The 14,979-nt window shown below is 41.5% G+C and overlaps 3 non-coding genes across 3 annotated transcripts; 2 read left to right on the plus strand and 1 right to left on the minus strand.

Moving 5' to 3' along the window:
- Positions 1-10,304: 10,304 nt before the first annotated feature.
- trnaw-cca (transfer RNA tryptophan (anticodon CCA)) lies at positions 10,305-10,376 on the minus strand. The gene has a single exon. It is a non-coding gene; the product is annotated as a tRNA-Trp (tRNA).
- Positions 10,377-11,509: 1,133 nt separating this feature from the next.
- Positions 11,510-11,651, plus strand: LOC148806327 (U4 spliceosomal RNA). Its single transcript, XR_016089633.1, has one exon. It is a non-coding gene; the product is annotated as a U4 spliceosomal RNA (small nuclear RNA).
- A 1,351-nt stretch (positions 11,652-13,002) lies between these two features.
- Positions 13,003-13,084, plus strand: trnal-aag (transfer RNA leucine (anticodon AAG)). Its single transcript has one exon. It is a non-coding gene; the product is annotated as a tRNA-Leu (tRNA).
- Positions 13,085-14,979: the final 1,895 nt, after the last annotated feature.

Raw genomic sequence — 14,979 nt, forward strand, 5'->3', positions numbered from 1 at the left:
TCCTCATGCCCCAGTATAATGACGGGGACATTAAACTGTAAACAGGTGCCGTCCGTTGGCTGAGAAGTAAAACTGAGGTCCTGACTCTCTCTGGCCTTTAAAAATCCCAGGTCGTCTCTTGAAAGAGTAGGGGTGTAACCCCGGCATCCTGGCCCAATTTTCCATTGGCCCTTACCAGTCATGACCTCCTAATAATCCCCATCTATGAACTGGCTTCATTACTCTGCTCTCCTCCCCACTGATTGTTGATGTGTAGTGAGCATTTTGGCACAGTATGGCTGCTGTTGCATCATCCAGGTGGGGCTGCACATTGGTGGCAGTAGTGGGATTCCCCATTACCTGTAAAGCGCTATGAGTGGAGTGTCCAGAAAAGCGCTATATAAGTGTAAGCGATAATAATAATAATTATTATTATGTAAATTGCAATAAAAATAGAATATTTGTTTCAAAATCGATTAATGTAAAAACTGATAAAGCTAATGCTTTTTTCAGGGCTATATCTACTTTTTTAAAAAAAGAGAAGTCTGTTGCAATTGTGAAATTTGGAGAAGATGCACCAGCGGGTGCCTTCACATCTCCAGCTTCAGTCTCGCCTGTAGCTGGGAGAAGGTTAAAAGCACACAAGTGATCTGTAGACGATGTTCGGGGAAGAGATAATTCTGTTTTCAGCACAGGGAGTGAGAATGAGCTCAGTCCGGCTCCCAGCAGAATCCATTCTGGTTTGGTTACTGTTAGACTGTGCGTCTGAGGCTCTTTGGATCGCAACGTGAAAAAATAGAATTGCTCACATCAAGAGGAAGGGAAGATATCATGTTTAAAAAATCAGAACCGAAGATTTGGATCCGGGGCCTCATACTTATCAAAATATTAAAATAATAGTTATTAAAATATCAGATTGTGTTTCTGCAAAATTTCGTGCACAGTACGCCATTTTTATCTAAAAATAAAACAACAGCCACAACAAGGGCTTTACACGCAGTCTGGGGTATTTTCCCCTTTTATATTTTTGCCACTTTATATCGAACCTGTTATACTCCCAAAAGTGCACAGTAGATTGTACTTAATAAAAATGTACAATTCACCACTGGTATAAACAGATGTGTGCCATGTCTGCCTCTATAAGCATTTGTTTAAAAAATAAGTCCACAATACGATAAAAACACAGAAAGCACAAAGTTAATAATACAACGATACAAAATCAATACCAAATCATAAAGCCAATTAAGTAGCTATCCTTTGAAAACAGAGAACACCTTTATATCTACAAAAAACTTGACATTTGCATTACAAAATGTATTTTTGAATTACAAAGCAGACAGAGAAGTCCCTTAATTCATAGATCAGATCTTGGCCAAAACAAGACAATCAGATGGGAGCTGAATTTGGAACAGGAGCCTCTGCTTCGTCGTTTATTGAGCTTTTGATCAACGACTGAATTAAACAGATTCACTATTTTAACTCTTTGATTACAATACACAAAAGGCACCTTCCTTCAAGCTGGAGTCAAACCAGCGACCTAAGGATTCCCAAGTGTTTCCATTACAGTTCCCTACTTTACCAACTGAGCTATCGAAGGGATACCAGGAGCTGCACTCTGACACATACTGCCCAATGTAGTGAAATGTTCCAGATGAGTAAAATCCCAGATCGACATTGTTTCCAACTCGTTTCCTTAGTCTTTTTTACCTTGAATTTAAACCACAAACCAGGATTCTACCGTATAAACTTCCGGGGATATTAAAACATGTTTGATGGGGCATCAATCATTCCAGGCGGAAATTGACTCCTTTTTTTTTCTTGGGGGAAATGAGGAACAAAACTAAATGTCATTCTGTGCTTCTTAGAAGCATTATCACAGCTAATGCATGTAATGCCTTTAGTATGTGAAGGTGAGAGTTCAGTTATGCCAGGGAGTGAAGAGAACTGAAATTTAGAAAATTCATATTTAAATAGATTGCAAATCTTCAAAGTGTTCTGTCACTGCAAAATTATTACAGGGGTCTACCAGCTGCGATACGTGCTTGTTTTGGGACTATTTCCAATAAGTATCGCATTAGTAATTGTGTGTCCTTACTGGTATCTTTTAAACTGTGAGGGACATTCGGTTATATAGTCATAATCCGATTTTAACGTGTCCTGCATTTTAATTTACTGAACAGATAAATTGAAACGTTCTGATTCAGAGCCCCTGCAGTTCGTGCTAATTAGAACCACAACAATGCTCCCGTGTCCTGAGCACCACACTGAGCACACGTTCAGCTGGGCTCTGACTTTGTTCAGCACGACTTCTTGTTGCAGTTGAGCTCAGAGCTAGAGATGATCTCCATATTCTACCGCACTAAGTAGTTCGAAAGTTAGTACACAGTACACACTTCTAAGTGGAGTCAGGTTGTTAAAAAAATAAACCAGCGCCCTGTCACAGAAAAGTACCCCGGTCTCCCGCGCAGCAAGCGTAGGCACTCAGCACTGTACTAAAGAGGAGCGCTTATTCGCAGCTGAGCGTGAGCTCTGTTTACAGTCAGCAGACATTTCCAATGACGTTTTCGCCTGCTCTCAGCTTTTTAAAGACGGTCATAAACGCTCATGAAGTAATTCATGTCAGTTTGAAGTCTGTTTCTGTTGTCTCGGCTCTTGACGAAGAAAAGCCGTGCCGTGATTTTTTTCCCCACTTAAGGCTTCTATCGTTTCTACTCTAACGAGAAAAGCTTTTCATCAGAAGTGTGATTTGAACATATGTCTCCAGGAGAAACTGCACTGGCTGTAAACTCCAGAGACTCCCTCTCTGAAGAAGTTTCCGTCACCCTGCAAGAGAGAAGATCCATCATTCACTGAGGCAACCACTGAGACAATTAACATTGAACACGCGAAATGCGAGATGCTTTCTACCTAGGGATTTTATCGTTTCTACGTTGTCAGAAGTGGGGTTTAAACAAAAGTCTCCAGGAAAAGCTGCAACCTAAACTCAACGCCTTAGACCACCAACCATCCAACCTGTGTCTCTTATACGAAATTATATTTTATTTCTTTCTACTTGTTGAAAAGAAAAAAAGTGAAATCATGTAATGAGAGAAATGTCTTTTTTCATGGGAAAAACAAGTACGAGCAAATGTAAAGTTTAGAGCAGCGCTCAATAAAAACGATCAGAAACCGAAAGCGCTTCTTATGCGTATCAGTATATTCCGATGCCGGTGGTTCTGCAGAAGAAATAAGAATAGCCGAACTCTAAGCACTGTGTTGCCATTACGGCTACTCTGGCTGCAGCTGCTTTAAGATCTACTCAGCGGGCACAGAAAGTTGAAAGAGGTCAGACTGGTTTGCGCTGTTTAAATAACAGTGTGCGAATTTAAACTTATTTAAATAAGATTGTTTACAATGTAATACATGCTCCAAAAGCGTTAATACTGCACTGGCTGCTATTTGAAACGCCTTCATAAATGACGCGTAATAGAGATTGATGCAGCTGGCTTTTATGCTTCACAATACATTGCAATCAGGAAAGTATACTGTATTGTAATCAGGAAAATAAATCAATTATTAATATGCAATACAACGTCTGTTCTTAAAAATGATAGCTGTTTTACACTGACGTCGCTCTTTATGAGATAATCCAGATTGTGAAGACGACTGCACCCTAGCAGATCAAAATATTACACGAAGGCTGTAAAGCACACTCTGAATCGATCCGAAAATTTGATTTCCTCGATCCGTTTAGGCTACAACAGGCAACTTGGCGCTTCTCCAGCAAACCATTTCTCAGTTTTGTGAATGACTTGTGCTTCCAACACACCAATTTCAGTAGCTTGTCAGAATGGCCGAGTGGTCTAATGCGCCAGATTTTAAGGGCATGTTTTTCCATTGATTGGGTGTTTTGGTCTCTGAATAGAGGCGTGGGTTCAAATCCCACTCTGACAGCTACTGTCTTTTCCCTGCCTTGCGTTTTTCCTGTCTTCTTGTGCTCGCTGACAACGACAGGAAGAGGAAAACGGAGAAACCGGCTTGGGGGCACATGATGGGCAGGGAAATACTTCTTGAACACTTATGTGATTAGCAGAAAGTCAAATAGGCTTCGATGTCTGCCTTTAGAACTGTTTGGGCTGCCTGTAATCGAGGAAAGATTAACTGCAAAGTATGCATTCAAATGTGAAAGACCGAAATAGAAAACCAGAAGAAGACTTATTAAAAGAAACATTGTTTTCCTTGCGGTTTATCCTGTATTTCACTGGCTGGAGACGCTGTGTCCGGGCTCAGCGGTTATATAAGAAAAGACACAGGCGGGGTTCATGGTTTTGTGCTCCCCCTGCGGAATGCGCGTCTCTTCTCTCCTTTAATACCTTCATACACTCCTCTCAAACCATAGCAAATTCCCGGAATATTTCGGTTTTACCTATTTCACAGGTAGTGGGTCTTTCTTTCCGAGATCACAGGTAGAAACAATAAACACGCTGAAAACAGGAAGGTATTCCTGATCGTAGGCGAAGATGTGCAAAAATAAATTTCCTAAAATCCAATACGGTCCAGTCCCGTTCAGGTACTATTCTGATGTAGATGAATATTTTTGGCACAGCTGTTACAACAAACAGGCAAATAAACTTTTTTTATTATTTCATTCGAGCTGTAGTTTTGAAAATGTTTTTTTTTCCATTCACTAAATAATACAAAACACAAACCCACCATAAACGTCTGACCATTGATATTCCTGAATTATAAGCTCGTACACACGTACCGCGAAATTCGTGCAAGAGTCACAGCTGGGAGGCAGTTCAACGAATATGATGCCTTTCAGGGGCCGAGTATTAGACACGCCTTATCGTGCAGAGATTATTCTTCCTCTACCGCAGTCTTTGCCTCGGACCACCCCTCTTGGCACATTAGCACTTTTAATTTTCGATTTTCTACATAGAACACCAAATATCTTGAGGAAGTCTGTCAAGCAAAGACTGCTGGATAATTGATGTGCAAACGTTGGTTCAAAATCAACATCCTCTGCTATTGCCGTTGATTCTTTGAGAGTTTCTTCAAGTTCTTCATCTGACCTTCAGTATCGAGGGATATTGAGCATAATACCGTACTATTTGTAGCTTTCTTTTGATCGCCCGTTTTATTAAAATGCCAGCCTCTTTTACAGTTATTTAGATGTTTGGCAAGGTGTAATAGCCCCCCTCGCATCCTCAGCTAAAATATTTTAAAAGTACAACAAAATTACATTATATTGAACAGCGTTTATGTTAACATTTATATTCAAATTAAAGTAAATATACGAAAATATTAAAATACAACTTCGGCGATCTGTCGTTTTTGCTTGTCAAGTTCTCAAACAATTTTGCTATGTATTTTAAATTACTTTAGCTGAAGATGCAACGGGAGCATTCCCGCCACCCACTGGAACCTATAATTCCATGGGTGAATACTAACTGCTTGGAAGTTGCCAATGTCCGTAATTATTGGAAATTCCCGGTAATGTTGTTCTACATGTTGTTTTACATGTTCTGTAAAACAAGACAGGAAAAAAAGGTACCGCTGCAATTCGGATCCAGCATCTCCTCTTTATGAAACAGGTGTTTTAACCAGCTTTACCACAGCGCCGGCAGAACACTATTCTTATACAGGTGGATACCCACCCTCAAACCTTTGTTCTCCCGCTACTTTACCTTTGCCTACTGCCCTGTCTCTCTCACACCTGAAGAAGGCTCCACGGCCGAAACGTTGTGTTCTCTTTCTTCTTTTTTCCAGCATGGAATAAACCTATTACCTATTCTTATACAGCCGCTTGGACACACCGCTCTGAGACATCTGAGGTCGATGTGCGCTGAGCCTGGTCGCCGACCAAAATCATGCCCAAGTGTAGATGGCTTTCGTGACGAGGTGGCCGAGTGGTTAAGGCGATGGATTGCTAATCCCTTGTGCTCTGCACGCGTGTCCCATCCTTGTCGGTTTATGTCTTCGACTTGTGATCCGTTTCTAAGTCGGACTTGCTATCTTTATCTACTGTAGTAGAGTAGTAATATTTCTAGCGTTGGCTGAACATGGCTTACAGCAGTAGCTGACAGATATAGTCTCTTAATAGGTTAAATTTATGCTTTGTACTGCTTTCACCTGATATTAATAGTAGTCCTGATGAACGATTTAGGGACATGGCGCATCTTGAAAATGTTCTTGTTAATTTCAGTTTGGAAAAAATGCACTCACCAGAAGCAGAAACTGGTCGTATCTGCAAAATGCGCAATGCAATAGCAATGTCTTGCTATGAGTCCTTACCTGTTACAGGAGGCGTTGTAGGACTTTTTAGCTCAGAAAAAGCTATCAATTCATCTTACATTTCTACTCCATCAATATTAGCAATGTTATCTTTACTAAGCTCTAAATATAGCTCTAATTAAATGCAAATTTTAAAATACATTTTAAAATAAATGCTATTCCATATATTGTAACTTTGTGGTATTTAGAATTTTTATCTGAGGATGCAAGGGAAAGTATTATACAAATGTGAAAGAGGCTTGTATTTTAATACAATTTTCGATCAAAAGAAAACCAAAACCCGTATGATATTACTGTCAATATCCCTTGATATCAACGTTCAGTTGAAAGATTTGAAGAAACTCTCAAACAAGCAACTGCAGTAGCAGAGAGTTTTGATTTGAACCGATGCTTGCAGCTCAATACTCCATTCGTCCTTGAAAGAAGCAAAGACAGGGATGTTTTGAGTGTCTCCATGATCCTCTTCTCAATCCAAAAGAAAGGTTTTATATGATCCTGATACTACTAGAAAAAGGGTCAATTTCCGCCTGCACTGATGTCCCTTCAAACGTTTTACGTTAAGAACTCTGGACGTTTATACAGTGGAAGCCTGGTCCATTTCTTCTTCTGAACGAGACTATGGGAGTGAGTATTTTGATGTCGAACTGGGATTTAAATAAAGAGGAACACTAAACTACATTGGGCTACACGTGTGACAAAGCGTTTACTTTTCGACCTCTCGATAGCTCAGTTACTAGATCTTAAGACTGTAAACAAAAACAGCGGGCATTTCTTATGTCCCTGGTTTGAATCCAGCTCGAAGGATGGTGTTTTCTTGTTCCTTAATCAAAAAGGGAAAATTGCGAATTTGTCTTTCATTTTGACGTTCACCTGAAAGCTCAGTATACAAAGAAGTAGAGGCTCCTGTTCTGAATAATCCTCACGTCTGACTGTTTTGCTTAGACCTTTAAAATGTACACTGTGGACTGTTTGCTCTTCCTAACACAATTAAAAAGCCGCCGACAAACTTACCGATCGGGAGTTTAGTTCAGTGATAGCGCGCACTTAAGACGCTCCGTTTTCTATCGCCGGCATCTCTGTATTCTTTTTAAACGCGATATCTTTTATTCTTCGTGTGTGAATTTCAGGGAGACTCATAAACTCTTTGTCTGTTTTAAAGATATATTATTTTAAACCAGACATAATGAAAGACGTAGTAACTAGACACACGTACAAAACAGATGAATAGTAGCGGCTCTGAACTGAATGTGGTGCTGTATGGGAACGCGATGCAAACGCCAATGGCACAATAGATAACGTGTCTGATTACGGATCAGAAGACTTTAGGTTTCTACTCCTTCCTGGTTCGTGAAGAAGCTTTTAAACCACGCTACTCAACACTGACATCGTAGTGTGTGCGGTCCTACACAACCTTACTATCGACTGGATGAGTCTTCTGTTCAATCTCCGATTCTTTCCGCACATTCCTGCTATTTCACCACCGTTATTGTAGGATAACAGCCACAGACACGAGAAGATATACTATTCCGAACAAATGTCTTAAAAAATCACGTTAAAAAGGGTGACAATTAGTTTTTGTTTCTTTAACGTAACCTTACTTTTGCCTGTAAAGTTCACATTATTTTCTGTAGCCGCAAATCCCCAATATTTCTGCTGTCTCCCGAGAAACACAAGCGTGGAGTCAAATCATATTAAATAACACAACACATCTATTAATTTAACACCCAGATGTGACAGAACACATGTAAGACTTACACACAGCTTTTAATATGCTATAGTGAATTTGCAAGTGTCCTGGGGAGGGAAGAGAACTGATATTAAGGAAATGCATATTTAAAGGGGATGTAAGTCTTAAATGTGTTTTGTCACATCTGGGTGTTAACTGAATAATTTTTTAGCATTATTTATTGTGTTTTGACTCTATACTTGTGTTTCTCAGGAGACAGCAGAAATATTGATGTTTACATTTATTTTCACATTCCCGGTGATATTGACTTAGGTACTCAACTATTTACTCGTAGTTTGACTCGTGTCAAAAGTTGAAAATCTCTGCAAACATCAAGATGGCTAAGGACGTGGAAAGAAACTCAATCACATTTAGAGAAGGTAATGTTTAGATCGGATTAATTCGAAGTGTGTCTCTGCGTGCGTTTGATCTACCAACGTTGTGTTTAACTGAAGGACACCCTGAGTGTGGCATAGAAACTAACACATGTCGTATTTTTTCTACATTCACAGATTTTTGGCTAAAGTAAAAACAAATCGTTGTCATTTTCTTGCCAGCTGGCAGTAATTCTTTTGCATTGATAAGAAAGATGAGCACTTTATCTTCCGCAATGTGTGGATTTCTTGAAAAATAAGCTGTGCCAAAATGAAATGAACACTTCTTTTAAACATAATGCAGAAGCATGTTGTCTATACCAATAAACGGTGCGAGAAGACAGGAAGAAAAGCACCGTTGGGATTTGAACCCAGGATTTCCTGTTTATTAGACAGGAGCTTTAACCAACTAAGCCACAACGACGGCGAAGCAGTATCCTTTTACAGCCAATTGCACACACCGCTCTGTCACATCTTCGTTCGGTGTGCGGTGAGCCTGCTCGCTGAGCATGTTGAGAAAGGATGTGAAATGGCTTTTATCCGGCAATTTCATTACCAAGGAGCTCAATATGCTTTTGATGATCTACAGGGTGTCCAGTGCAACACAGGCGATGGACTGCTAGGATTTGGAGCCAGGATTTCCCGTTAACTAGACAAGTACTTTAACCAACTAAGCCACGGCGCCGGCAGAATTCTCCTCTTTTACTGCCACTTGGACACACCGCTCTGAGACACCTGCGTTCAGTAAGCGCTGAGTCGGCTGGCTGAGCACGTTCCCTCCTTTACATTCAATAGGAGCCCCGACACGAAGAGAAATGGCTTTTATTGTGCACTTTTCATGTCCAATGCGCTTGACATCTCCCAAGGGCGACAAAGTTCATTTACGACACTTTTCCTTTCTTTCTTTCTTCTTTCTGTACTCTTTGATGAAACAAAACGAGAAATCATGTAAGGGAAAATGTCTTTTTTCATGGAGAAAACATGCACCAGGAAATGTTGTGTTTAGAAGAAGTGAGTTAACATGAAAAGTGACCTAACTTACCGGAGCAAATGCTCACCTAGCAAGATCTGCTTTACTACTAGAGAGAAGTAGAGTGAAAGACGTGATCATTTCACGCCGTTGTGGAACAAAATTCCTTTTTTCTTGGAATTCTAAATCAATCCACATAAAGGCTTTGTCTGCTTAAAAGTGATGATTTTTAAAAACTGATAAAAATGTAGAAAACACGTTTCTCACGTAGAAATTTAAGATGGGGGTGGGGTATTACTAGTAGCGGCGCTGAACTCACCATGGTGCAATTCAGTTACGTGGCGGGCTAGTGGTTTAATGGATAACGCGTCTGATTTCGGTTTATAAGATTGTCGATTTGACTTCTACCGGGGTTGTGTGATTTAAATCAGGCTCCTCAGAAATAGATGTCCGTTATGTAAATGAACCGCACCTGAAAGCAAACGTTGGGTCTGGGTTCCTTTCTTTCCTGCATGAAATAGCAAATCGTTACAAAAAAAACACCAACTAATGTCCAATAGTCCAATAGTTAGTTATTTAAGTAAACATGAATATACTGTAAGGTCTTGGTACATGGGAGTGGATTTCAACCACAATTAAAAAAGGGCAAATTATAATTACAGGCTTCAGACACTTTTTCATACAAAAGTGACCAAACACTCCCTAACTTTCAGGTTTGCTTGAACCTGTAACAAAAAAGCGGTCTGAAACTTCCATTCTCTGATGTCACTTTCTCTAAAGTCAGACGTGATGTTTCGCGGACGTGCAGTGTGCCTTTTCTCTTGTCGTGTTCAAGATGAAACGCTGCATAAGCTCCTGACTGCGTGGTCTGTACTGTTCTGTTATTTCGTTCAGATTACCTATGTGGTGTACAAATAATACTGAACAGCATGGTGTAATTTCCGGGTTTGGCACCAGCAACACCTGCAAACCCATCAGCTGACCTCGACGTGATTTGAACACGCAACCTTCTGATCTGGAATCAGACGCGCTACCGTTGCGCCACGAGATCACTCGCTACACGTGCTTTTAATTCCCCCAAAGAGAAAAATCAGCGTCCCTGAAAATTTTTTTGTTCATTCTCTCCTGTGAGGAACACCGCAACGAGGGTCTCTTCTTCCCAGACCACAGATTATTCTTCCTGCTCGGCTCTCACACAGGGAGCAGACACACCGTCTCCACTAATGTGTTTACTACATCTATAGATCTGACCCCCTACAGCCCCGATATTCCTGGACAGGATATTTACCACCAGCCTCGTGAACTTCTCATCTTGACCTCTCCCAGGAGGAGCACAATTAACACAGAATCCCCTCTCCATTTAGCATTTATCAAATTGCGTGGATGCAGACATCACTCAGAATCACCTGTATGATTCTCCCAAATTCAGACTGGCTGTGCTTTCAAAAATGTATAGGTGACTAGCTTCCTAACAGTTTTAACAGCATTTGAAAAGGCTGTTGATGCATTGGGCTTGAACTGACCCCGGGTCAACTGCTTGGAAGACAGCTATGCCCGACACTACACCATCAACGCGCACACCACAGAGCCCCTCAGAACATCATACGATAATGCCACTGATATCGGAAGCTTTCTCCAGCATTTGTGATGATTCCACATATTGCGAAGGAATCATGATATTGTTCAATACTGTCGCTAGACGTTCGAATGGGTTTCAGGGCCAGGTGGACTGTTTCCTAGAGAGTCACGAACCGCAGTGGTATTGTATTGCAGTGAGACAACACAATGCCTGCTAGACTATTCATGCTATTCGTGCTAAATGCCACAGATTGTGTTTGTCCAGTCGTGTCAGTCATCCTGAAGCTACGGAAAGTCAGACGCAGATGTGCTGTAATACTTTCAGGAAGTTAGGATTTGTTTGTGCAAAATCCGAGAACATTGCTCTGTTATCTTATATCTTTGCTCTGTCATCATCATCAAGGCTCTGTCATCTACTGCTGAAAATGCGCAGTGGTTTTCTCAGAATGCCCTATGTATCCAAAGGATGTAAACTATGAAATAGTTAAACCTATGTAAACCTAAAGCTATAAGGGGAAGACAAATGTGAAGCGTTACAGCAATGGCATATCATGAGATGATTAATCGCAATTTCCATAGGAGCCCCATGGTTGCCTGGCAACCGTCAGCTTTGCGCAGTGGCAGTATCGTCGCCTATGAGGTTTAGCAGAGGCGCAGTTATTGCTAGTTGAAAACATTTCCCAATACCCCGCTTCCTCTGATTTGAAATACAATCAGTGGGAGCAATTTTTGACAGTCTCGTGAGAGGCTGAGCAAGGTGTTTAAAGACAAATTTTGTCATTGTATCATCATAGCACAAAGAAGCGTGTTTTTGTCTTCTCAACAGAAATGTTCTTTAGCTCTTTCAGCGTTATGCAGGGAACAACGTCCGTTGAGATCACCTTTGAGTCAGTGCAAATGTTTGTGAGCTGTCAATTCAATTTTAATATTGGTTGTACTGGTGTGCTGCTTGTCTGTGAAAAATTAATCTTCTGCTTCTTCATGCCGAATCATCTGCAAAGGTCGAGTTTATTCAATGTTTGCGCACAGCACTCCATCAGGAATATTTTGTCCTAGTTCAATAAGGACTTACTGCACGCATTCACAAACCTCACAAACCGATAAAACCGGTTTGCTGGTTAAAAGATTTTATTAAATGTGAAAAAAGGTCTGATTGTGAAAAGGTCAAAATGTTAGTGAAAAAATCAGTAACATGAGGAAAAATAAACTGTGGGAGCCCCATGACTCCCCATGTCATGCTGTATTTCTCTCTCATTCTACTGGGAGTGGTGCCGTCGCTTCTGGATAAAGACTCTCAGTAGTCATTCCAGACAGGTCAGGTATGACTGTGCTTTGCCACAAGAACCTCAGAGATTGTAAGCTGGGTAGTTTCAGATCACTATTTTATTAAAGGTTCAAGCAAACCCAAATACTTTTGCAAGAGACATTTCAGAATCCCAGTCAAATCCAGTATGATTGCTGGATCCTTCGAATTCGACTGAAGTATAGCACAGATCTGCAGTCCACCATTAGAATACTGTGGGTGTGTTGTATAAGCCACATGGCCAAAATAGTTCTAAAACAGGAGATGCATCCTCGTTTAGGAATGTGGTATAAAGTGAAATGGTCTGGGAAGAGTCCTACGTTTGAACAGTTCAAAATAGACGTAAAGGGGTATTTACGGACTCTTTCGAAATGTAAGAACAAGCTGTGCGGACCTTATCTTTATTTACCTTGTGTAATCGTTTTTCATAAAGTGTAATTGTATTATAGCATGTGCCCCTGATGATTTTCTTCATACGTTATATGTGCTCTTGTTTGTATTGTATGTAGTTTTGTTGTTCAAATAAAACGTAAAAGACACAACTTTCCGGATGCGGCTGCTGTAAAAATAAAATGACATCAAGGGTGCTGTACGCAGAGGTCTGAAACCTGCTCCACAGAAGATCTTTATCCAGAGGTGTTAAAGAAGTCGAGATCTCACCATGAGAGGGGAAGCATCTCAGAAAAAGCAGGTGCAGTCGGTTCCACGGTCATAACGCCACTAAGTCGGGTGACAAGAGCAAAACCCACCCGACCTCCTCCGAGCAAGTAATGAGACAAAGAGACAGCGCACAGCGGGTAGCGTGGCCGAGCGGTCTAAGGCACTGGATTAAGGCTCCAGTCTCTTCGGGGGCGTGGGTTCGAATCCCACCGCTGCTAGGTGCTTCTGTCGCGACCCCCTTTCAGCTGACTTCAGACGAAAGGGAGGGAACTGCTTTTTGGCAGTCTCTCGAGAAACTAAGCAAAGTGTTTAAAGATACTTTCTCAGCTTGACATCAAGGCACAAAACAAAAACCTTCTTGCGTCCTCTCAACCCAAAAGCGCTTTGCCACTTTTTGCGTTATGCAGGGAACGACGTCTGCCCAGATCACTTTTGTGTCAATGCAAATCGTAGTGTGCCCTCCGTTTTAATGTTGGCTGTGCTGGCGTGCTGCTTCTGTCTGTGAAATATGAATGTTCTGCTTCTTCACACCGAATCGTTGGCGGGGGTTGAGCTTGTTAAATCTTTGCGCATAGCGCTCCTTTGGAAGTACTTTGTCCAAGTTCAAAAGCGATCGTGGGATTTACTTCATGCGTTCAAAAAGCATGCCTCGCACGACAGATTTAAATGGGGAATGGAGCCTGCTTCTTGCTGTTTTTCCTGTGGTTGCAGTTACAAAGTTGATCGTGCTTTCACATTCTGTTAACAGTATTCACTGGCTGAGCTTTATCAGTTGGTTCGTAAAGGAATCTCTGCTTCGGTTCCAGAAAAGTCATCTGTAGTGTGTTTTTTTCCGTGCCCATGGCAGTCTTTTAAAGCTGGTAGTAATGGCGGCAAAGTTAATTTTTTATCCTCTTTAAAAGAATAAGGACGGGCTGGGGCGAGCTCCATCTACCACTCTTTCAGCTAACCACCGAACTCGCGAACTGATTACACTGCAGAGCCCCAGGCGCCTCGCTTTTCTCCATTCTCTGGGTTAGGGTGAAAAAAAAAAATTTGCTGGTATTAGCTGGCCTGCTGGGAGTACCTCTTCTTCACTGATCAGCAAGATTTGTGTTTCATCTTTCGCAAGTTGTATAGATTTCTTTCAAAACAAGTTGTTCCAGAAAGGAAACGAACACTTGCATTCACCTGAATTAAAAGGCATGGGATTTGCCCATAAGGATAAATTCTGTACAGTAAGACAGGAAGAAAGGCACCGCTGGGAATCGGACCCAGGATCTCTTGTTTACTAGACAGGCACTTTAGCCAACTAAGCCACGGCGCCGGCAAAGTGCTGTCCTTTGACAGCCACTTGGACACATCTCAACTGCTCTGAGACATCTGCGTTCGGTGTGCACCGAGCCTGCTCGCCTTGCAAGTTGCCTCATTTACATGCGATAGCTCCAGCACTAAGATAAAGGATGAGAAATGGCTTTTATCTGGCACTTTTCATGTGAGAGGATCTCAATCTGCTTTCCGTGTACAAGAGGATGTCCAACTCATGTAGCTAAAGACGTAGACGACAGTGCTTCGCTGAAATCTTGATCTCAGAACCCTCGGCATGACTCCGCTGTGTTCTGCTTTAGACAAAGGGGAGAAAAGACTTCTTTCATCACACGTTTTGCACTGTTTACGGTGTTTGCAGTGCTCTTTCTTAAATGAAAACCAGGAATCGCCACCATATGAGGTGAGACTAGATAATATTGGAACAAGTAGCCTCGCCATTCCATGCGTGACGTGAGCAAAGTGTAATTCCTGTCTTTATAGTGTGCTTGTTAGAGACTTAGCTGGCACCCAGAGTGCTTTAAATCCGGAATTCAGCAGCCCAAGACAAGAGAGCTTCCTTCGTCTATGTTTTTTGAGTGAAGGGGGGAAACCATGCGTGTGCTGCAAACGATCTTAGTATCGAAGTGCCGTCCCACATAACCGATCCGAACAATCTGCTTTACAGAGGAGCACTGCCGGAGCTTATCGTTGGCAAACTGAAGACCAGGCCGACCTCTTCTGTGACTCTTGAACACTGAATCTCAAGGTTGTGAATTCAAGCTCCACGCTGGCGGGAAATTCCATAGGTAATGATCACATTTTCTTG

This window comes from Atractosteus spatula, unplaced genomic scaffold, assembly GCF_055471065.1.
Source record: "Atractosteus spatula isolate fAtrSpa1 unplaced genomic scaffold, fAtrSpa1.hap1 Scaffold_54, whole genome shotgun sequence".
Lineage (NCBI taxonomy): Eukaryota > Metazoa > Chordata > Actinopteri > Semionotiformes > Lepisosteidae > Atractosteus > Atractosteus spatula.